General features: G+C 43.1%; 1 non-coding gene across 1 annotated transcript; it reads left to right on the forward strand.

Moving 5' to 3' along the window:
* The first annotated feature begins 16,519 nt into the window (after positions 1 to 16,519).
* On the forward strand, positions 16,520 to 16,626 carry LOC133820081 (small nucleolar RNA R71). Its single transcript, XR_009886515.1, has one exon. It is a non-coding gene; the product is annotated as a small nucleolar RNA R71 (small nucleolar RNA).
* Positions 16,627 to 23,691: the final 7,065 nt, after the last annotated feature.

Raw genomic sequence — 23,691 nt, forward strand, 5'->3', positions numbered from 1 at the left:
ATTCATTGGGATGAGATGAGTGAGAGGAAGAATTTGAGATCGGAGATGGTTCAGAAGACTAATGAAGCTATTGAGAAGATCTGAGCTCGAATGCTTGCTTCGCAGAGTAGAAAAAAAAGTTATGTTGATCCTAAGGTAGGGATGTGGAGTTCCAGGTACGGGACCACGTGTTTCTACAAGTGTCACCACTACGAGGGGTGAGGAGGTTTGGGAAAAAGGGCAAGTTGAGCCCTAGATTCATAGGACCTTTTGAGATCCTGGAGAGGATCAGGCTAGTGGCCTACAGATTGGCACTGCCACCATCGTTATCAGGGGTCCACGACGTATTCCACATTTCTATGCTTCGGAAGTACGTCTCAGATACGACTCATGTGTTGAAGTATGAGGATTTGGAGTTACACACAGATTTTTCATATGAGGAGCGACCAATTCAGGTCCTAGACAGGAAGGACAAGGTTCTACTGAACAAGACGATTCCTCTAGTCAAAGTGCTATGGAGGAATAGCAAGGTCAAGGAAGCGACCTGGGAGCTTGAGTCAGCTATGCAGAATCAGTATCCCAAGTTATTCAGGAAAATTTCGAGGACGAAATTCTCAGTAGGAGGGGATAGTTGTAATGACCCAAAATTGCAAATAAGGCTTAGTGTCTTGATTAGCATGCTGGGAGGGTATAATTGGATATATGTATGTTTAATTGGTTAAATGTGTGACTATGTAGCACGCATTATAATTATGATTATGTGAGTATGTTATATTTGGCTTATAAGGGCATATTTGTAATTTTGGCCTGTTAAGGGCATAAACGTGATTATATGTAATAAATGGTTGGGACAACATTATTATGTGGATATATTAGTAGTATATGGCTCGAGACGGTCCTAGTGAGCAGATTAGTGAAATAGTCATAGCAGGGTTTAAATACCCGGCTCGGGGGAAGCCTAGGGATATTTTGGGAATTTAGAGAATATTTTGGGGTTTATTGGGTAACGAATAAATATTTGGAAATTTGTTGGACATGACAAGGCTAATTGGTAAATGTTAGAAACACTTGAGGAATTAGCAGGAACTGGGGGGAAATGATTGTTTTACCCTTAGAACCCCTTGAGGGCTGAATAAGCAAAAAGGGGAAAATGGTCTTTTGTTGGGTTAGGATATACACAGAAGGGTCTTGGGAGTGTATCAGAAAACACTAGAAATCCCTCACTCTTTCAAAAAAACATTTTTCTTTCTTCACTCTAGAACTAAGGGGAAATCTTAGAATTTTCAAGGAGAAACTCAAGGGAGCAAGCTGAGAATTCAACTGTGGGAATCTAGGGGATCAAGTTGGGATTATCCAAAGCCCTTGCTGAGGAATTAGGTTGCAATCTGAGGTAAGAATTCAAGTTAGTTTCTCTAAAATTATGTTGAAACCATGTTAAAGGTTTGAGTTTGCATGAGACTTAGTTTATTAGCTGGTTTTGGTTGAATTTGAGTATTTAATAAGAGTAAGAATTGATAGTGAGCTAGATATAATGTTTGGACCAAAAGGATGGGAATTATGGGCTTGAATTTGAGTTTAATTGCTAGTTTGGGATGGAAATTTGAGGTTAGATTCATGGCAAAACGTTGAGAAAAGTTGGTTTTTCTGGGTTTGGGGACTCGGGTCGCGGCCCTGTTCTTCAGGGCTCGACCTGCGTGAGTTTTGGAGGCTGGGAGCCTCTGTTCGCCAAGCGCGCTGCGACTCGGAGGAGTGCAAGTCACGGCCCTTGTTCCCCATCAAGAAGGATTGAGCCTTTGTTTAAGGGGCGAGTCGGGGCCCTCTAGGGCAAGTCGCAACCCTAAATGGGGAATTAAGGGGAAATAAGGTTTAAGGGTCGGGGAGGCTTAGGAATTCAAACCTAGGTACTCGGGATGAATTCTACTACCCGGTTTAGTAGAATTCGAGGTCTTGGAGACTAATATTTGTTACCTAAGTATTTATTTTGATTAGAAATTTATGGTTATCCATTGACACGGTGAATAGGTTTATCGCTAAGGCTCAGGACTGAGGAGCGTGCTCGGGACCGTTCCTAATTCTCCGCTCAGGATTCGAGGTAAGAAAACTGCTCCCTTTACTGCTCCCTTGTGTGGTTGTGAACAGGGCTGAGGTTCCCAATATTTGAGTGTGTGTACTGTGTGACTGAACGATTGTTATGTATATGTGAATGAACGGCCTAAGAGAGTCGGGGCTGACTATAGGTGTACTGAATGCAGCTTGGCCTAAGCGAGTCGGGGTCAGCTAGATAAACAGGGGGCTCGGCCTAAGTGTGCCAACCTTGAATATTTGTGAAACTTTTGATTATGTGTTTACCGTTGATTAGTTTAATGTTCGTATTCTGTTATATAATTAAACTAAATGAGTTAAAATTGATTATATACTATTGTTGCTATATGTGCATGTTGTTTATGGTTTTCTTATTGGGTCTTGGCTCACGGGTGCTACATGGTGCAGGTAAAGGCAAGGGGAAACTGGATCAACCATGGGTTGGAGAGCTCTAGGGGGCGGAGTGTACATAGTGAGCTACTCAACCGCCACGGACGAGGGAAAGTACAGGGACAGAGCCCTAAAACTTGTATTTTGCCATTAGATGGGCTTTTGGTTATTTTAAACTTTTGAGGGTTTTAAATTATCACTTATACCCTATTTTTGGGATCTCATGTACCAAACATGTGTTTTAATGAAAATTAACTGTTTATGATCAAAATATTTTAACCCTAACCTGATAGTTGACTTTAGGAACACATTATTGTTCAAACGACTTGATTAGCCAGTCTTACACTATTTTAAAATACACAGTGTAACGGTCTTGGTTATCCAGGGCGTTACACAATGTATTTCATATGTCTATGCTCCAGAAGTATATATCGAATTCTACGCGCGTGCTGAATTATGAGAACCTGGAGCTAGATCAAGAATTATCTTATGAGGAGAAGCCTATTCAGATTCTAGACCGAAAAATAAATTATTGCGAAACAAGACCATTTCCTTAGTGAAAGTGTTGTGGAGGAACAGCAAAATGGAAGAGGCAACTTGGGAGCTTGGGACTAATATGCGGCATTGATATCCTGAGTTATTTAGGTAAATTTCGAGGACGAAATTTTCTGTAAGGAGGGGATAGTTGCAGCGTCCCAAATTATCTAATAAGGCTTAGTGCCTTGATTAGCGTGCCAAGAGGAAAATAATTGATTTAATTATGTTATTACATGGATTAAATGATTATATGATTAGAAATGCATGTTTAGGTGAATTAAATATGCATGTGGGCCCGTTTTTGTTAATAGGGGCATATTTGTAATTTTGAACTCGTTGAGGGTATGATTTTGAGCTATGTGCGGTGTTTCTGGCATGAGGGATCCTATCCCACGGTGTTAGCAGAGAGTCACAAATTCAGTATTTGGTATCTATTGAGATTTGTAAGTATTAGTAACTTGAGGTTAGTGTTGTTACTAAAAAAATAGTAAAAGGTGGAATTTTTTATAAAAGATGAAAGGAGGTAGATACCCTTAGGGGTTAGCCTAGAACTAAGTTAGAGGGAGGGGTAGAGTGGTCTTTGGGCATTAATCAAACAACCCTTGGGTGAGGGAAATCCATACATGTACAAACACCTCCTGATGAGTCTGTTTTTAGCATAGTTTTAACATGTGTTTAGGGTAAGTTTGAGTCGTTTTGGTGGAGTGTTATGCGGTATTATGCTTGTTTTGGTATGTTTGCAGGAAATAGGAGAAGAAAACGTGAAGTTTGGGAAATGACTGAAAAATCAGCTGAAATTGGGAAATTTGTGCTAAAAGTTGACAAGAAGAAAATTGAAGACTCATTTGTGGAGATAATTGTTCGTTTTGGAGTTTGGAAACAAGTTTTTGGAAGAATTAGAGGGGCCGCGGCGCTTGAATGAAGAGTTGCGGCGCAAGGGAGAAACAGAGAAGGCAAGTTTCTGGAATTTTTGAAGGGTCGCGGCGCCTGAGGTAAGCGCCGCGGCGCTCGCTGAAGTCAGAGAAGGGGCTGCGCTAGAGCATAGAGGCGCGGCGCGGCGCTTGGATGCTAGGGCCGCGGAGCGTATGGCTGAACGAGGCCTGCAGAATTGGCAAAACTTGTTAAATATTTTAGGGTTTTTTTAAATACGTTTTAAGAGTTAATTAGGGTATTCTATTGATAATTAGAAGGGGAGAGAAGTCATTAGAGGCAGAAGGAGAACATTGAAGACCTAAAGTTTGATTTCTTATTGTTATCCAAAAAATTGGCATTGATGACGTAGCAAGTGATCCCTGGACACGTGGCTGACACCTGGAGGAACTCTGCTAGTGTATCGACCAGAAGACGCATTAGAAGCAGTAAGCAGCCCAGTCATACCAGCGACCAGTCTAGTCGATAGTTCCGCATGAAATGTCATATTACTGTATAGATCTTTGTAGATCCCGAATTTAACTCACACAATCTCCTGGATATTCGGTTATTTAGGAGAGAATATCGGCAACTAATTCATGTAATCCCCCTTGAGCCTATAAATAAGAGAAAGATAGCTCAAGGAAGGGACTTTTGGCTTTTGAATTATTTTAGACTAGAGTAATTCTCCTTGGAATATTGTATTGTCCTTCAAAGGTCAGTGAAACTCATTGAACTCTAGTTCTCTGATCACCCCTTTGATTCTTATATCAATAACAATCTAAGTGGACGTAGGTCATTACCAGATCCTGGGGCCGAACCACTATAAAACATCGTGTTCTTATTCTTTTCGTCATTACGTTCTTTTCAACTCAGTCATTCATATCAAGCATATTCTGACTCCGTGTCAGTTGACCAAATCCTGGGTCAACATTCTGGTGCTTTCATTGAGAGCTTGATTTATCATTGTTGAGAAAACTAATGGCGAAAACTGGAAGGAAGGCTGGACAGGCGGCCGCTGCTGCGCCATCAAACCCACCTCCTCCTCCCCCTGCAAGCGTGGCGGAGGATGAGCCACATCTGGATTTCGAGGAGGAAGAGATGGATGATGCAATGCTAAAGAGTACCCTGGGAACGTTGCAGGAAGAGCTGGCTAATCTGAGAGCCAGTCAAGAGACTGCTACCAAAGTTGTGGCGCAGCAGAAGCAAGAGATTGAACGGCAGCGCGCGGAGTTGAGCGAATGGCAGGCGGAGATGGATCGCCGCCAGAGCGAAGCCATGGCAGCCCTCGAGGCAGCCTTGCAATTGGCTAGGAATCAGGTCGTACCTGTCTCGCAGCCTGACCATCCTGCAAATGGGCCACCCCAGAGGGGTCCAAATCCTAGCCCACCAATCCAGCCCACGAGTCCACAAAGACCCAAGCAGCCTCAGGTGCCCCATGACGATGTCCCGATGGACCCTGAGGCACAGCCTCCATCCCAGGCTGGTCGCGGCAATCCCCCACAACAGAGGCAGAATAGGGTCGAGCATCAGCCTCGTAGTCCTAGACGCCGTAGGGGCGATGAGCCAAACCTGCCGAACAGAGGTCAGTATCCCCCTGGTAATAGGAGGAACTCAGAGTTAGGCTCTGCGGTCCGGGGCCCCCCACGGCATGATAATGCACGGGGACACCACGACCAGCGCAGGCCACCCTCTAACGTTCGGGACGTTTCAGCCAGGGACGAAAATCGAGGAAACAGTCAATCCCACCATAGCCAATCAAGGTTCAGAGATGGCCATGGATATAATGAAGCTGACTCAGGCAAGGGAAACGCTGGCCGAAGGAATGAAGAAAGAGGTAAAGGCGGAAGCCAGGTACCTCAAGATGACCAACCCAATAGACGGGATGCTGGGGGGCAGCCCAGGCAAAATAATGTCTTCAACCGGCTCGGGGGTAGCGAGCAGCGGAGAAGAGACGAGGATTTGAGAGACGTACTCAATGATCGCCGTGAGCGGCATGGCGAGAACGTCCCCCCAGCAACAGATGCCACAGCGATTCCTGCCGCTGTACAGGCCCAAATAGACGCCCTCAACCAAGCAGTGCAACAGCTGGTCGGGGGAAGGACGTCTTATATCGACCATGATAGGAGGAAAGGCACTCCTTTCGTACAAAGGATAGCTAATGCCTAAACTCCAAGCAAGTTGAAAATGCCTACACTTCCAAATTTTGACGGGTACGGAGACCCAGTATCTCATGTCAATAAATTTGAGATACAAATGGACATTCAGAAAGTGTCCGAAGACGCTCGGTGCAGGATCTTCCCTCCAACACTTTCTGAAGCCGCGCAGGAATGGTTTTTTAAGTTCCCTCCCGCAAGCATAGTATCCTGGGAAATGTTCGTAAGGGAGTTTTACGGACAGTTCTATGCAGGACGTGTGCATCCAACCGAAGCAAACCAGCTGGTTGAAATTCGCCAGCAGGATGGAGAATCAGTGAAGGACTACATTCAGTGCTTTATGCGAGCGGCAGCTGGAGCTAAAACGGCGGGGGACGAAGGCAAAATGATGGCCATAACCGCAGGGGTTAAACATCGTTCTCCACTCTGGAAAAGTCTCCGAAAGGAAGGAGTAATAACTACCCAGGAATTTTTGGACCGGGCTGATCGCTACATCAAGCTCGAAGAAGCCATTGCCGACGATGGAAAGCCCTCAGGCAAGGATAAGAAGGCTTCCGAACCCACCAAAGCCGCCAATGGGTCCAAGCCTAATGGAAACGGCAAAGGCAACGGGAACAGCAACGGCAATGGCAAGAATGGTGGAAAACGGCCGTATAACGAGCCTTCCACCTCCGACAATAAACGAGCCAAGGGTAATCGTTATGAACCTCGGTTCACTAACTACACTGCCCTCGTTGAGTCTCAGGGAGAGGTTTATCAGGCCACAAGTTCTAGTGTGCCTTAAAAAAAACCTGGCCCCATTCGAAAGGATATTTCGAAGAGAGACACTACCAAGTTCTGTCGTTATCATAACGACTACGGACATGACACCAATGAATGCAACCAGTTGAAAGACGAAATCGAGTTCCTTATTAGACAAGGACACTTGAGAAGATACATACGAGCCTCGGGAAATTCCCAACGAGAAGCTCCAGGTATCAACAAGCAGGCGCCCACGCGCCATCGCTCGCCATCCTTACAGCCTGCCCCCGTGACTGGCACACTCTTAACCATCTGTGGAGGCCCGCACCTAGCGGGAAATAGCGGAAAGGCCAGGGAACGATATGCTCGGACTCTGCGCCACGACCAGGACATCGAGATGATGACTGTGGAGGACCGTGCACCAAAAAAGGCTCGGGTAGAGGAAGGTGAAATAACCTTCTCTGGCAGCGATGCCCAACATGTCCGTTTCCCACATTCTGATCCGCTAGTCGTGGATATCCAGATGGCCAACATGATGGTGAAAAGAGTGCTGGTCGATACAGGAAGTTCAGTGAATATCCTATATAAATCAACACTGGAACGCATGAAATTGTCCGTTAAGGACTTGGAGCCCTGCAACCAAACGATATACGGCTTCTCTGGAGAAGGACTCGCCCCCGCCAGATTGATCAAACTACCAATGACGACGGGTACAGCGCCTACAACAAGGACATTACTCGCCACTTTTGTAGTGGTCAATTGTCCTTCGGCGTACAATGTCGTCATTGGAAGGCCTATACTGGTTGATCTACGGGTCGTCATCTCTATGTGGCACTTGGCCATGAAGTTCCCAATAGACGCGGGGGTAGGATGCGTGTTGGGGAACCAGAGGGAAGCCAGGGAGTGCTACAACGCCTTAATCACAAAGGCGAAGAATGGAACGCCGAAGAGCACTACCTCAGATAGGTTGCAGATGGCAGTTGATACACAAGCCCAATTCGTTGATGGAGTCACCAAATAGGGCGTTGCCCAAAGTGAGGATAGAGACTTAGATCCTCACTTTGGGGATTTTAAAGAAAACGTTGGACCCGTCGAGGACCTAGAGGAGGTCCAACTCGACGAAGAAGACCCGACCAGAGTCGTAAAGGTTGGGAAAAACTTAGAGCCTACCACGAAGCACGCACTGGTGGAATTTTTGCGAAAGAACCAGGAGGTTTTCGCCTGGTCGCATAAAGACATGGCTGGGATAGATCCTGCAGTTATCAGCCATGTCCTGAATATAGACAAGACCTTTCCACCCGTGCAACAAAAGAGAAGGCTGCTTGATAAAGATAGATCGAGAGCCTTAAAAGAAGAAGTTGAAAGACTAAAGGAGAATGGGTTCATCAGGGTGGCATTTTATCCATCGTGGGTCTCCAATCCAGTGCTGGTTCCCAAGCCTAACGGCAAGTGGTGGACCTGCATGGATTTTACAGACCTCAATAAAGCCTGCCCAAAAGACTGCTTCCCACTCCCAAGGATCGACCAGCTGGTCAATGCAACTGCAAGGCACGAGATCCTCTCGTTCATGGATGCATATTCAGGCTACAACCAGATTAGAATGCACCCCCCTGACGAGGACCACACCAGCTTTCGGACCGATACAGGCTTATACTGTTACAAAGTAATGCCTTTCGGATTGAAAAATGCAAGTGCGACTTACCAACGGCTTGTCAACCACATGTTTAAGGAGCTGATCGGAGTAAACATGGAGGTATATGTGGACGACATGCTGGTAAAGTCCAAAAAGGCAGGAGGACATGTGAGGGATTTACAAGAGTGCTTTGATGTATTGAACAAATACCAGATGAAGTTAAATCCCCTCAAATGTTCCTTCGGAGTTGGATCAGGGAAGTTTTTGGGTTTCATTGTAAATTCAAGAGGAATCGAGGCCAACCCCGACAAGATAAAAGCCCTATCGACATGAAGTCGCCAGAAAGGATCAAAGATGTACAGAGTTTAACCGGGAGGATCGCGTCCCTTTTTCCAATCTACTTAGGGGAAATAAGAAGTTTGAATGGACAGGAGACTGCGAGCAAGCATTCCAAGCCTTGAAAGCCCATATGGCACAACCTCCCATCTTATCAAAGCCAATCGAAGGAGAGACTTTGTTTATTTACCTGGCAATTACTGAAGTTGCTGCTAGCGCGGTACTAGTGCGAGAGGAAGAAGGCGTACAAAAAGCAGTCTACTATGTCAGCAAGAGACTGATCGGGGCAGAATTGAGATATCCACCAATCGAGAGGTTAGCATATTGCTTAATCCTGGCCTCTAGGAAGCTACGCCCTTACTTCCAAGCCCATCCTATCACAGTTTTAACTGACCAGCCCCTGCGGCAAGTCCTCCAAAAACCAGAGGCGGCTGGGCGATTATTAAAATGGCCAGTCGAATTAGGGCAGTTCGACATAACTTATTCACCGTGAGCAGCAGTAAAGGGACAAGTCTTGGCCGATCTTATTCCAGAATTCACCGAACTCCCAGACAGCGAACAGTGCGAAAAGCCTAAAGCGCCTGAGCCTCAAGACAAAGCTCCTTCATGGAAGTTATTCACAGATGGGTCGTCCAACGAATCCCACACTGGAGCGGGAGTGATATTGATAACGCCGGAAGGGCATCGATTTCACTGCGCCATCAGGTTCGACTTCACCGCATTGAATAATGAAGCTGAATATGAAGCACTCCTCGCTGGATTGAGAATGGCAAAGGATATGAGCATAAAAACGCTTGATATCTACAGTGATTCACAGCTGGTGGTGAATCAAGTTCTAGGAGAATATCAAGCGCGAGGCTTAAAAATGGTGGCCTACTTGAATAAAACAAAAGACTTGCTATCCCAATTCACGGAGTACACCCTTCAGCAAATTCCACGGGATCAAAATTCAAACGCAGATGCCTTAGCCAAACTCGTGAGCGCGAAGGATGCTGACACTTTGAACATTGTGCCAGTCAAAAGACTGAGTAAGCCAAGCATACAAGCGGTTGAATCCAGTATGGAGATTCGAATGGAAGATACATGGATGGCACCTTATTTGGAGTATCTGACAAACGGTACGCTACCAACAGATAGAAACAAAGCCAGAACTCTACAAAGGCAAGCTGCTAGGTACATACTGGTCGATGGTGTTATGTACCGAAGAGGATATTCCTTGCCACTACTCAAATGCGTTACACCAGAAAAAGCTAAGGAACTCATGAAAGAGGTGCATGAAGGCTTCTGCGGGGATCACGCTGGGGGGCAGAGTTTGGCAAAGAAGATTTTAAGGCAAGGCTACTTCTGGCCAACTATGAACGAGGATTCGATGGAGTTTGTACGAAGATGCGATAAATGTCAAAGGTTCTCCAAGATTCCACTAGCAGCTCCAAATGAATTAAAACAGATGCAAAGCCCGTGGCCTTTTGCAGTATGGGGGATAGATTTGATTGGATCCTTACCCACAGGGAAAGGCAGAGTAAAGTACGCAGTCGTAGCAGTCGATTACTTCACCAAATGGGCCGAAGCTGAACCGCTCGCTACCATCACGACCAAGAAAGTCCTTGACTTTGTTATCAAGAACATTGTCTGTCGATATGGTTTGCCAAGAAAGATAGTTTCAGACAACAGAACCCAATTTGACAGCGACTTATTCACCGATTTCTGCGAAAGACATGGAGTTATCAAAAGCTTTTCTTCAGTTGCACACCCCCAAGCAAACGAGCAGGTCGAGGCCGTGAATAAAACTCTTAAAGACACCCTGAAGAAGAGGCTTGAAGAAGCTAAAGGAGCATGGCCAGAACAGCTGCCTGAAGTCCTCTGGTCGTATAGAACGTCTCACCAAACAGCGACAGGTCATACCCCATTTTCCTTGGCTTACGGATATGAGGCTATGTTGCCTGTCGAATTAGATCCCCCCTCACATCGACGCCTAACATACGACCAGGACCAGAACAGCCAACTGATGATGGAATCCCTAGACTCGATTGACGAGATACGGGAGAAGGCCCAACTCTGAGTTGCTGCATACCAACAAAAAGTCGCCCGGTACTTTAACTCCAAAGTTAAAGAAAGAAAATTCAACGTCGGAGACTTGGTGCTACGATGAGTTTTCTTAAATACCCGCGACCCTACTGCTGGAGTGCTCGGACCTAATTGGGAAGGACCTTACCAGATTGAAGAAGTCCTTCATCCGGGCACCTACAAACTTGCACGCCTAAACGGAGATCTCGTTCCACGTTATTGGAATGGAGAACACCTGCGCAAGTACTATCAGTGAACAATCCTTTTTAAAGGACTGGCTTGTATTAAATTTTACTTATTTACAAGTTTTGCAAAGAGGGTTAGCCACGTTGTATGGCTAATCGCTCGTATATGTAAGATTATATTTCAGAATCACTCGTAAAGACATGTTTAGTCCATTTTTAATACGAGATTATAAGGGACTGTGCGCAGCCAGTCATTCTTGCCAACCTTTGTGAATTTATATTTACAAGTATTTGTTCATTACGTGTGTTGTTTTTCTGTATTACAAGTATTACTTTTTCACCCGAGCAGAGATGTTCGAACAGGTCATGGTCAAGGCAAGTGACCAAGGACCTAAAGCTCCTCGATCACTTGGGGGGCATATAAGGCACATCGATAGCAAAGCATACCATGAGGTACGTAAACACATGAACAAAATGAGTGAAAGCATGCTAAGGTACTTAGAGTATTTTTCAAAATTTATATTTTGTTAAATCATGCCAAAGTACTATGCTAAGTTCGGTCATACAGACAAATGTTATAATAAATGAAAATGTTATAGCATCATGAAGCAATCTTTTACACCGCAAGCATCACTGCTTGGATGTAACTGTTCAAATAAAAGGAAAAGTTTGCTGCCCATGCAGCAAAGTTTAAAATAAAAGATATTTTCTTTACATCACGACCCGTGGGTCGTGTAATCAAAAGAAAGAGAAAAAAAAATAGAAAAGCTCAAGAGGCATTGGGAGTAGGAGGGTCTTTATCAGCATTCTGATTGGTCGCGTCCTCAATGACCCCTTCTTCTTCAGCACCAGCCAGGCTTGGGGAAGCAGGAATCCTTGCTCTTGCCCCTCTTCAGCCAGTTGAGCAGTGCAGCGAGCCAGCTCAGCAGTCCTGACATCTTCTGAAAGATAGCTGAAGTTGGCACCCTGATTGTGTTTCCAGAAGCTATAAAAACACCGGAGCGTCGTCTTCTTATACCTTTCCAGATTCTTGGAGTTATCGAGCTTCAGCTGCTCCACTTTGCCCTCAAGAGTAGTGATGGCATCGTCCTTGGACTTAAGCACCCCTTCCAATCTCTTGACTTCGCGAAACTGGGTTCGGCTGGCATCCTGGTACTCCTCCCTCTGCTTTATTATAGCTGCCTTCGAAGCTTCAGCCTCCGACAGCTTTGTTACCGCGGCATCCCTCTACTGAGCCATCACCTCCAACTCCTTTGCGTGCCTGGCCTCTGCAGCCGAAAGTTCCTCGGCTGCCTTCACCTGGTGCCTCTCGATAGCCTTTCCCCGAGCCTGTTCAATAGTGGCTTGGATGCGAGTACGAGCAGCAGTTGCAGACAGCAAAGCCTGAGGACAGAAGATAAAGTTAGAACCTATTACGAAGAATAAAAGACTAAGGCCTAAGAGATAAAGAGGCACTTACGCTGGCTATTTCGTTCAGAGTCCTGTTCAGGATCTGGTCGACTGCCATACTCTCTGCCTCGACCAGTCCATTTTTGACGTGGTCGTTCTTCGCGATGTGCGCGAGGCGGTCTTTAGCTGCTCGTAAGGCATGGCTCGAGATTTTGGCCCCAAGAGCTTCTTCCCGCTTGTCTTGTTCCCTGGTGGGCGCAGCCGGAGGGTTCGGCGGGGCAGGAGGAGTCTGCTTCTCAACAGGAGCCGGAGGATGAGTAGAAGTTTGCCCAACTGGCACATCCCTGGGAGGGTCTTCTGTTCGACTCTTCTTGGCCGGTCTCTGGCTTGTTTCGCCGGTGTGTCTCCTTGACGACTTTCGCCAGAGCTGAGGAACTTCCTCTTCCTCCTTAGCATTGTATAGGTCGAAGACATTGGGAGTGGCCATATCTGCATACAAGTAAAAACATACAAAGGGTAAGATAAAGGCAGATGAAAACTCTTTATTCAACGGAAAAGAAGGTCACAAAGTTAATACCCGAGCTACAACTACTAGTCGCTATACTATTGACTCTATTAGTCATACACTCACTATCTGGCACGAAGAAGTCTGGCCCTAGATTTGGAGTATATGTAAAGTTGCCCTCCCCGTCAAACAAGTGACAGGGAATTGGCAAGCTATTTAAAAGCAAAATAATTTTACCGTTCTCATCAGAGGATTCCCCCAAGTCCACAACCGGCTCTTTGGCCTTTTGTTCCCCTTGCCTTGGGAAGCAGAAGGCCTTTCTGCAGAAGGATTGCCCGTGGGCTCCCTGATTGTAACCCCCGTCGGCCTCCTTCGAGGAGGGGACGCAGGAGGTTGCTGTTCGGGAACCCCCTCGGCAATGGCATCGGCTACCACGGATCCTCTTGTTTCATGGCGATGAGCCAAGAGGCCAGACAGCCTCAGGTTTTCATCAGTAACCAGGGACTTGACGCTTTTTTCTGCGTCTGTCATCCTGGCCAGTGTATTGGACCTCAACACCATGTCTGGTGTTGGGGTCGGACGTAACCATGGGCCTGAAAGACAAAGTACAGTTTGAGAAAAATGAAAGGAGACTCTTTGATTAAAAGTATCAACCAGTAAAAGACAGCACTTACCTCCTCGAGCGAAGGCCAGGTTGTTGCTGGTTATGTCCGGCGTAAGGAAGTACTCCTTATTGTACTGCCCCACGTTGGATATGTGCATAGTGTCACTCAGGAACGTCCGGTTTGTCTGCTGGTGACAGAATTGGAAGAAACCCGTCCCATATTGTTGCGGGTTAGATTTAAGGTCGAAAAGATAATTGACCTCGTGGGGAATAGGTTCTGGCCATTTTTTAAGTTTGTACAGGATATAGAGTGCGGCCAGCATTCTATATCCGTTAGGAGTAATTTGGAAAGGGGCGACGTCAAAATAATTAGCCACCCCCTGATAAAAAGGATGTAGAGGGAGGAAAGCCCCCGCCTCTATGTGATACCAAGACCAGGCGCTGTATATACCCCCTGGGAGGTTAGCCCTTTGGTCTGCGGCGGGAATTTTAATGGAAACCCCTGTGAGAGGGTACTTCCTGAAATAGTTAGCAACCATCCTAAGGGTCACTACGCTGGTCGGGGAAATATACCACTCGACATCAGGCAGATTCTGATGGCAAGGGCGGGCTCTAATTTGGATGTTAGGGTCAGGAACAGGATTGTCTCGACCGCTGGTCGAGGGAGCCTTAGCCTGCGAATCAGGCTGGGCAGGAAGGTTTGGAATATTGTTGGATTCAGGTCTTTTCTTGCCTAGAGATTTGGAACGAGCCATTTATGATGGAGAAGAACGAGGTCTGGAAGAGGATCGTGCGAAGGGAATCTCGTGGATTCGGTCAGCCAGTTGTTCTTCGCCTTCGAGCAGCTGGGCGAGAAGGTCGTCGTCGATGGGCCGTTCACCTCCCCACAAATCTGGCATCAAGGTATGCAAACAGAAGAATGGGGAGGTGAGGATAAAGAATTTTTAAAGGCTTTTTAGAATGGCGCTGGTCGAGTATAAAAGTCGAGCTTTTATACAACAGCATTCTAATAAAAAGCTAAATTTTTCCACACGAACAGTTTGAAAAATGGATCAAAGGGTGAAAGTAAAAAGTTTTTCAAGAAAGCTTTTTCAACTCCCCTAAGGGCGGGAAAAATCTATTTTCCAACTGGCCTAAAGATCGAAATTTTACTTCGATTTTACGTCGTAAAAGTATGATCCTGACTATTAAACTAACTCGTACCCCTTTTTTTCCTACAAGACATTCTACTCACAAGCATCTCAAACCAGAAACAGATGAACTCAAACAGTCGACATACAGAAGCATGCATTGCGAAAATATAAAACATAAGGATTCGAAAACTTACCAAGAAAATGATCGTGGAGATGGGAAAAGGGTCTTCGGAGATCAAGGAACTCTCGGACTGAAGTGCAGAAGAACGGTCTCCGGAGAAGATTAAAGCTCTGGTTTTTAGGGTTTCTTGAGAAGGCAATGGCGTGCGTAAAAAGAAAAGGAAGATTTCGGAGGTATTATATAAGTTTGTCTGTGGCATTAAAAAGGTGTAATCATCAGTTTCCCTTTTTCAAAGTATGGGGAAGTGGAATGGTCGTCAAATTATTACTGGGGAACCAAAAAGTCATGATTAGACAAGAGTAGGTTGCTTTCCCCAAGAACACACGAAGGGTTCTGACACGTATGGTGGGGTTACCGAAGAGTCGTTCGCTCAAAATTTTATTTATTGCTCGTAATAAATAAACTTGGGGGGCAAATGTTATCCAAAAAATTGGCATTGATGATGTAGCAAGTGATCCCTAGACACGTGGATGACACCTGGAGGAACTCTGCTAGTGTATCGACCAGAAGACGCATTAGAAGCAATAAGCAGCGTCATACATGCGACCAGTCTGGTCTATAGTTCCGCATGAAATGTCATATTACTGTAAAGATCTTTGTAGATCCCGAATTTAACTCACACAATCTCCTGGATATCCGGTTTTTTAGGAGAGAATATCGGCAACTAATTCATGTAATCCCCCTTGAGCCTATAAATAAGAGAAAGATAGCTCAAGGAAGGGACTTTTGGCTTTTGAATTATTTTAGACTAGAGTAATTCTCCTTGGAATATTGTATTGTCCTTCAAAGGTCAGTGAAACTCATTGAAATCTAGTCCTCTGATCACCCCTTTGATTCTTATATCAATAACAATCTAAGTGGACGTAGGTCATTACCAGATCCTGGGGCCGAACCACTATAAAACATCGTGTTCTTATTCTTTTCGTCATTACGTTCTTTTCAACTCAGTCATTCATATCAAGCATATTCTGACTCCTTGTCAGTTGACCAAATCCTAGGTCAACACTTATTTTCTTCTGTAATCTCTTACTGGTGTTTATGTATATTGCTTCGCATATACCAACTAGTCCTGAAACACAAGAGAACCTTGATCCAAATAAATGTTAAAAAAAAAATCAAATTAGAACAAAAATTAACTTATTGATATTAATAAAAACAGTCCCTGGCAACGGTGCCAAAAACTTGATCGCCAAAATGTAACACACAAGTATACGCGGTCTAATCAAGTAATATATGATAAGTCAAGTGTCGATCCCACGAAGACTATAGATCATGGAATTGGGATTATTAGGCTGTCTTTGGTAATTTCCTATGGCTTGGACTTCTTCCATGGGCATGTTATTCATGTCTATAGCAGGGCATTGGTTTGGTTGATGGGTTATACCACACACTTCACATAAGTTTTGAACTTGCATAGCTTGAGATGGAAGTGTAGTCTTTTGTAATTGCTTCGTCAAGGCTGCTACTTGAGCTGTAAGCATCGTTATGGCATCCAATTCCATCATTCCAGCCACCTTCTTTGGCTGTCCCCTTTCAGTTGGCCATTGATAATTATTCATCGCCATCTCCTCTAATAGCTCATATGCCTCATTAGCACTTTTACTCATAAAGGCACCTCCCGCTGCAGCATCTATAATTGTTCTTGTCGTCCCATTCAACCCATTATAAAAATTATGCATCAACATCCACTTTTCTATTCCATGGTGCGGACACTTCCTTAACAACTCCTTAAAGCGCTCCCATGAATCATACAGTGACTCTCCATCCAACTGATAAAAATTATTAATCTCACCCCTTAACTTTGCAACCTTTGCTGGAGGAAAGAACTTGGCAAGAAATTTCTGAGCTAACTCTTCCCATGTAGTGATCGAATTCGCTTGTAAGGAAATCAGCCAACTTTTCGCCCTATCCCTCAATGAAAATGGGAATAGCCTCAGTCTTATAGCATCATCATTCACCCCATTCATCTTGAACGTTGCACATAACTCCAGAAAATTAGCTATGTGTAAATTAGGGTCCTCCGTCGGCATACCTCCAAACTGAACAGTTGTTTGAACCATCTGAAGGATGGCTGCCTTAATCTCAAAGTTGTTGGCAGTAATGGTTGGAGGTCTAATGCCTGAATGCACTCCTGTAACAGTAGGAAGTACATAATCTCTTAATGTTCGTGCTCCTTGCTCCCTTGGAACCTCAGCAGCCCCTTGACCATTATTAGCACCATTTCCCAAATTGTCAGCCATGGTGAATTCCAATTTCCTTTTTATTTTCCGGTTCTACCTGCACATTCTTTCAATTTCCCGGTCTATTGGTATAATCTGTTTTTTGAAATCCCTAATCCCCAAAAATTCTTCAAACCCTAAATTTTCAATTTCTATCAATTGGAGTGGTGATGTTATGATTACTTGGTGCAATTGAAGGGTGCAAGTGGAAGTTATAATTATCAAGTAAGTGTTTCTCAAAATCTTCCAATTTTTTTGGTGATTTCTTTATATAGAAGGCATTGTGAAGGGATTTTTGATTGAAGAAGTATAGTGGGGATAGTGTAGTATTGTAGTGAGTTGGTTTGCTGTATTTGAGAAACATTTGGAATTTGGGGAATATTGAAAAAACAGGGGAGGTGTTGTCCAATTTATTGTAGAATATTATGGGACCTAAGAGAAATCCTTCTAGGGCATCCTCTTCTAGGAACACCAATAGACCATCTTCTTCTAGGCCATCCACTTCTAAGGAACCCGAACCACCCCCAGAATATGATGTCACAAAATTCGTAAGTAAGGCCGCTTTTGAGCGCTATACAAGGATTCGTAAGAGGAAGGTCATAAGTGAGCGGGGTTTTGAGTATACGGAATCACCATGTGAACTCTCGACTTATGAAGAAATTAGGGGGGAAATTCAAAGAAGGGGTTGGGCTATGTTTGCTGCAGAGGATGTTAGTCATGCCAACTTTTCTGTGGTGTTAGAATTTTATGCAAACTATGTGGAGATGAAGAATACATAAGTATTTGTTCGAGGTGTTCAAGTTCCGATTGGTATAGACACTATTGCTAAATTATATGGTATGCCAACGTATGAACGAGAGGAGGATGAATATCATCAATGGGCTCATGGGGATAATATTAATTGGGTCCAGGTGGCGGAAACTTTAAGTATACTAGGAGCTCGGTTTACCGTTGTTGGTGGTGTGCCGAAATATCTGTGGCGCTATCAATTGAATCATGTGGCATGGGCTTGGGTGCACTTTGTGAGTGCAAGGCTAATGCCGAAAACTCATATGTCGGATATCAACAAGGAAAGGTTGTTGTTGGTTTATGCCATTATGACTGGCATGACAATTGATGTAGGCCGAGTTGTTAGGAAGAGTATGAAGGATATCAGTATGTTGACCACTACGGGAGGATTAGGTCATGGTTCCTTAATCACAGATTTATGCCGAACATATGGAGTGGTTATGTTTGGAAGTGATGTTGTTCGGAAACCCATGTCGGCAATTTCTAAGAATAGGGTGATGGGTTATGAACTACCTTCCTTAGAAGCACCACCACCTCTGCAACGTGCCGTTGATAAAAGACCCCGAGTAGATGAAGTTGACGAAGAGGATAATGAAGCGGATATGGAGGGTACGATTCTGGAGGAGCATGCGCAAGAAGTACCAATTGTACAGCCACCTGTTCAACCTGCGGCTGGTACTTTTGATCCCTATATGCAGCAGATGCAGAATCAATTCCAGTATTTGGTTCAACAGAACAATTATCAGATTGCGCAGCAGCAGCATATGCAGCAATACATGGCACAGCAAAGTGAGTATCAAATTGCTCACATGGACCAGCTAAATGCATTGGCAAATCGGTGGTCTCTCCAGAACGATGAAGATGTGGCTCCATTTCCTTTACCATCTCAGTTTGTCCCGTATCAGCCGCCGCCGCCGCCTCCACCATTTTAAATGTCTTTGGTAAGTCTCTTTTCCTTTACTTTTGTTTTATTTGATTTTGTTTTCAAACATTGGGGACAATGTTTAGGTTAAGTTTGGGTGAAGAGATTTATTGTTGTTTGAGTCGTGTTTGTGTTGTTTTGGTTTCTGTGTTGTTTTGGTTTTAGTTGTGTCAGTCGTGTTTTGTTTAGGGTGTGAGTTGAATCAAGTTACCAATGATAATATGATTGAATGATGAACTGTGTAAATTGAATGGGAATAAAGCAAAAAAAAAAATCCGTGTGCTTGGTTGAATATTTTGTTTTATTTTTCTTAAACACTTAAATAATTGAGAGCTTAATCATGATTTTGATAAATTTTATGTGATGGAATAAAATTTATGCTTGCTAAGTTTGAAATAGGAAGGGAAGATTGGATTGGTTTATCCTAGAACTTGTTTGCTTGCTTTTTGAGGCGAAATCTTAGATCATGCATGCTTAGAAAAATGATTTAGGCAAAAAAATTTTGGACCGTTTGAGCCTTTCAAGCCAACCTTGATATGTTTAATCCTTAGTTACCCATTGTTGAGCCTAAATTGACCCTTTTATTGATTGACATTTGCTTTGAGTTAATAACTTGAAAACCTAACTATTATTTTGTCTTTCCCTTGCGTGTACCATGAACATATGAATGATAATTGGGATCGATTTGTAATAGGGGGTTATGTATGACAAGTTGTGTCAACAATGGAGAAAATACATTTTGAGAGAAAGAAGAGAAAAGTAGAAAAAGAAAACAAGAAAGAAAAGAAAATAAATAAATAAATAAAATAAAATAAATATTTCAATGATGACATAACATTACACTCCAAATTGTATTATCAAGGAATAAGTTTGGGGGAGTGTAATGTTATATATATAAAAAAAAAAAAAAAAATTGTTTATGCAATTTCTCTCGAAATGATAAGATATTGGGAACAGTGGGATTGGACTTGTGATTTGTATTAAATGTAGAGTTGGTTGGTTAGTGTTCATGGTATATGTTGAGCTTAAATGACTTTCTCATCCACCTTTGCCTAAGCCATTCAGTTATAAGCTTGAAAAGACCTATTGATTTCTGAGCATGTTTTGTCTACATTAGTGGAGATTAGCAAGTATAGCAAGCTTATGGGATATTATTAGGTTGTTGGATTGGAATGGAAACTCAGTGAGCATAAATGAATTCAATTACATATTATTTGTTAATCATGATTTTGAGAGCTATTATTTTTGTTGTTTAATTGAATGGAATGAATGTTTCAACTGAAATTCTGGATTACAAGTTGAGTTCCTTGAAGATTATATAAGTTAGTTATTTGTCATAGCTTGAGGCTTAGTATTGTTGTTGGCTTGATTCAAAAATGTGTGTGTGTGTTTTTGTTATTCGTTGAGTTGTTTGTTTTGGTTTACTCGAGGACGAGTAAAGGTCAAGTTTGGGGGAATTTGATGAGTCTGTTTTTAGCATAGTTTTAACATGTGTTTAGGGTAAGTTTGAGTCATTTTGGTGGAGTGTTATGCGGTATTATGCTTGTTTTGGTATGTTTGCAGGAAATAGGAGAAGAAAACGTGAAGTTTGGGAAATGACTGAAAAATCAGCTGAAATTGGGAAATTTGTGCTAAAAGTTGACAAGAAGAAAATTGAAGACTCATTTGTGGAGATAATTGTTCGTTTTGGAGTTTGGAAACAAGTTTTTGGAAGAATTAGAGGGGCCGCGGCGCTTGAATGAAGAGCTGCGGCGCAAGGGAGAAACAGAGAAGGAAAGTTTCTGGAATTTTTGAAGGGCCGCGGCGCCTGAGGTAAGCGTCTCGGCGCTCGCTGAAGTCAGAGAAGGGGCTGCGCTGGAGCATAGAGGCGCGCCGCGGCGCTTGGATGCTAGGGCCGCAGCGCGTATGGCTGAACGAGGCCTGCAAAATTGGCAAAACTTGTTAGATATTTTAGGGTTTTTTTAAATACGTTTTAAGAGTTAATTAGGGTATTCTATTGATAATTAGAAGGGGAGAAAAGTCATTAGAGGCAGAAGGAGAACATTGAAGACCTAGAGTTTGATTTCTCATTTTCTTTTGTAATCTCTTACTGGTGTTTATGTCTATATTTAATTTGATTGATTTCATTATGTCTGCTTTGAACTAATCTTGTTATTAGGGTTTTAGTGGATTCTTCTTGAAACTTTTGATCTCTTAATGAAATTTTTCTGAATTTCTTTCTTCTGCTATGGATTATTTATCATATGGTTAATGCTTGTGAATGTTTGATCATCATTTACATGTTTATATGATTTTAACCTATACTCTGAAAAGAGAAGGATAATTATGCTATAGGTAAATAATCACAATTTTATATTAGACGAAAGTACTTTTATGAATTGTGTAATTAGGGATTATGTGTTTAAAGCCTGCAATATATTGATTTACCACAGAGATGTAGGAGATAGTATATTGTAGAGAATTATAGATCCTAACAAGACTATAATATATAATTGTTATCTGCTACCACAATAGAATTAAGAAATCTTGAGAATTGGTTAGAAATCATAAGTGGATGGTTGATGAAGCTAAAGCCCTAACTTTTGCATCTATTGAATTAAATCAAATTTCATCTCTTCATTTCTTTAAGTGCTTAGTAGTTTTCTTAATTTTTAGTAATAGTTATTTTATTTATAAATCTGAAATTATTATTCAAATCAATTAGAATTAGAGGTTAATTATTGGTAATTAATATTAGTCTTCGTGGGATCGACACTTGACTTATCATATATTACTTGATTAGACTGCGTATACTTGCGTGTTACATTTTGGCGATCACCTACCCCACTCACATTCACTTAGTTTCTCAAGAGCTCTAGAGGAAAAGCCAAGAACAAGCTTGAGGATTTTGGTGGTTTGAGAAATTGGGGGTAGATTCAAGCTGTGGGAGTGGATTAACAACTACCAAGTCTTAGAAATTTCGAAATCTAAGAAGAGGTAAGAATTTCATTTTCTGGTTTAAGGCCTTTTACTTGTTCTTGTGAGTTTTGAGTTTAATCATTGAAAACTGGATTTTTGGGATGAAGTTTGAGGAACACAAGCTTGGGAAATCTGAGAGTGGAAGCTTGGAGTGGCATTTAAGGCAGCCTAGGGTCGAATTCCTCTCTAAAGGTAAGGATTCCATTGAATTTTTAAAAGAGGTAATGGTGTGGTTTAAGATTTTAGGAATTTTAAACCATTGGGTGATTTAGAGTTTGGATGTGAGTTTGGGTTTGTTTCAGATGCATATGTGTTGTATATGTTTTTTATTTGGAGTTTTGGGTCCTCTAGGAACCTGGGTACACTTGGGGAATGGTATGAGCAAGTTTTGGCTCGGGGAAAAATGGTGGAAAAACCCAGTTTTCCGTGTTCGTTTAGGAGCGTCGCGACGCTGTTCTTCCGAGCCGCGGCGCTGGGATGATCCAGGGCAGGGGGCCCTGGCTAGGTGTCGCGGCGCTAGGCCATTTTCAGGGCCCTTAATTTTGTATTTATAGGGCATAGGCCCAGGGGCTCGGGGGACGATTTCACTACCCCATGTGGGGAAATTGGAGGTCCCGGGAGCACGGGATCGGCTCCGGGGTTTAATTATAAAATTGGATATTAATGAGAATGTTATTTATGGGTTGTGACTAGGTTACCGCTAGGGATCAGGAGAGGATCGTTCTTGGAAGTCATGCTTGCTTGCCTAACTACTAGCACTCGGACTAAAGGTAAGAAAATTGTTGGTGCCCATAGAGTAGGGCATGGCCTGATGGTCTGCATTTTGTGTTTATGTGAGTGTTATGATTTATTATGCTATGTTTATGCATGACTGTAAATGAACGGCGAATACCGGGAACGGCGAAGGCTGGGAACTGCAAAGGCCGGGAACTATGAAGGCCGGGAACGGTGAAGGCTAGAGACGGCAAGGGTCGGGGATTGGCATTAAGCACACTGAGTGCAGGTCGCTAGGGAGAGACCCTTCACGGGTGTTGTATCTACCTGCTTGGTGAAGACCGCGAACCCAGGGTCTGGTAAAGTGCCTGGGTCGACGTAGGCTGCTATGTGTTTAGTCTGTTGACTGTTTTGTTGTATATTGTTGAATTGATATGTGATATGTTATATTTTGAGTTTTCTTATTGGGCTTCAGCTCACGGGTGCTATATGGTGCAGGTAAGGGAAAAGGAAAGGTCAACCAACCATGAGTACGGAGAGCGTGGAGCGGCGTGTACATGTTCGGCCTACCTAGCTGCCACGGCCAGGGTTATTTTGGGAAATGTATTGTAATGATTTGCTTTATCGCTTAGGTCAACCATAACTATATTTTTGAGTTGTAATACATTTTCTAAACAGCATTTTGGGATTCCAAATGTATAACTTTTATGATTTTAATGAATTTCCAAATCTTTATATCCAATGCTGTCAAATAAGTCTTTAATTCAAATTTAGTTACACTTTTAACCTAAAACTTCGATTAGTGAGCTAATGGCACATTTATAACTCACATGGTAACGGCTCTAAGGTAGTAGGGTGTTACAGCAATACTTCGTGCTATCATCAATAAAGGTAATGAAATACTTATTACCACCTCTTGTTTCAACAATTTTTAAATCACATAGATCACTATGAATTCATTCGAGTGGTTCAGTGTTTCTTTCAACACTATGAAATGATGATCTTGGTAGTTTTTCTTCTACACAAGTTTCACATTTATGTTTAGTGTCTATTTGGAATGTTGGCATATGGTTCATGTTAATTAGTTTGCGCAAAGAATCATAATTAACATGTCCTAGTCTACCATGCCATAAATTGGAAGACTCAGTCAAATAAGTGGAAGAGCTAGCTTTATTCATATCATTATTGACTATAGTCATTACATTCCATTTGAACATTCCTCCACTCATATAACCTCTTCCCACATACACTCCACTCTTAGTCAA

This window comes from Humulus lupulus, chromosome 2, assembly GCF_963169125.1.
Source record: "Humulus lupulus chromosome 2, drHumLupu1.1, whole genome shotgun sequence".
In the NCBI taxonomy this organism is placed as follows: domain Eukaryota; kingdom Viridiplantae; phylum Streptophyta; class Magnoliopsida; order Rosales; family Cannabaceae; genus Humulus; species Humulus lupulus.